This window comes from Perkinsus marinus, assembly GCF_000006405.1.
Source record: "Perkinsus marinus ATCC 50983 genomic scaffold scf_1104296946970, whole genome shotgun sequence".
In the NCBI taxonomy this organism is placed as follows: Eukaryota; Perkinsozoa; order Perkinsida; family Perkinsidae; genus Perkinsus; species Perkinsus marinus.
In genome coordinates, this window is record NW_003210777.1 from 1 (window position 1) to 1,146 (window position 1,146).

Sequence of the window (1,146 nt, forward strand, 5' to 3'; positions counted from 1 at the left end):
TTCGAATCCTCATAGCGACTCCGATGGACATTATGAAAGAGTAGGATGCGAACGAACTGATGCGCATGACATTTGAGGAACATTGATGAGAATTGATGGATATCCCAAAAAATATATCTACCTCTAGACTCTTGTCCTATATAAGCCCTACCATTTCAGCGAATTCGCTGTCGTTGCAGCCATCATTTGGGAAGAGACCTCTTACGAAGAGTGCGAACGATACCATTACTACGCCGACGTTCTTGTCAAAGCGCTGGGCTACGTATGCAAGAATGCGAGTCAGCTAAATATCATCGTCCTTGCTGAGGTGTTCCGCGATGCTGTGAGCCACTCCCCTAGCAACATGAACAGGGTGGCGGTTCTCATGGGCAGAGATGAAATCCTCTGCGTCTTCCAGACAGCGTGTCCGAGTGGTTAAGGAGGTGGACTCGAAATCCACCAGGCTATGCCTGCGCAGGTTCGAATCCTGCCGCTGTCGTATGTCAGATGGCGTATGGGTTTTCAAGACATCTGAGCAGTCTCGCTTTCGAATCCTCATAGCGTCTCCGATGGACATTATGAGCGAGTAGGATGCGAACGAACTGATGCGCATGACATTTGAGGAACATTGATGAGAATTGATGTATATCCCAAAAAATGTATCTACCTGTAGACTCTTATCCTATATAAGCCCTACCATTTCAGCGAATTCGCTGTCGTTGCAGCCATCATTTGGGAAGAGACCTCTCACGAAGAGTGCGAACGATACCATTACTACGCCGACGTTCTTGTCAAAGCGCTGGGCTACGTATGCAAGAATGCGAGTCAGCTTAATATCATCGTCCTTGCTGAGGCGCTCCGCGGTGCTGTGAGCCACTCCTCTAGCAACATGAACAGGGTGGCGATTCTCATGGGCAGAGATGAGATCCTCTGCGTCTTCCAGACAGCGTGTTCGAGTGGATAAGGAGATGGACTTGAAATCCATTAGGCTCTGCCTGCGCAGGTTCGAATCCTGCCGCTGTCGTATGTCTGATGGCGTATGGGTTTTCAAGACATCTGAGCAGTCTCGCTTTCGAATTCTCATAGCGACTCCGATGGACATTATGACGAGTACGGTGCGACGACTGATGCGCATGACATTTGAGGAACATTGATGAGAATTGATGT

At 48.8% G+C, this 1,146-nt stretch overlaps 2 non-coding genes across 2 annotated transcripts; both read left to right on the plus strand.

The window, feature by feature from the left end:
* Positions 1-396: 396 nt before the first annotated feature.
* Positions 397-478, plus strand: Pmar_PMAR022776. The gene has a single exon. It is a non-coding gene; the product is annotated as a tRNA-Ser (tRNA).
* Positions 479-921: 443 nt separating this feature from the next.
* Positions 922-1,003, plus strand: Pmar_PMAR022777. Its single transcript has one exon. It is a non-coding gene; the product is annotated as a tRNA-Ser (tRNA).
* The last annotated feature ends 143 nt before the right edge of the window (positions 1,004-1,146 follow it).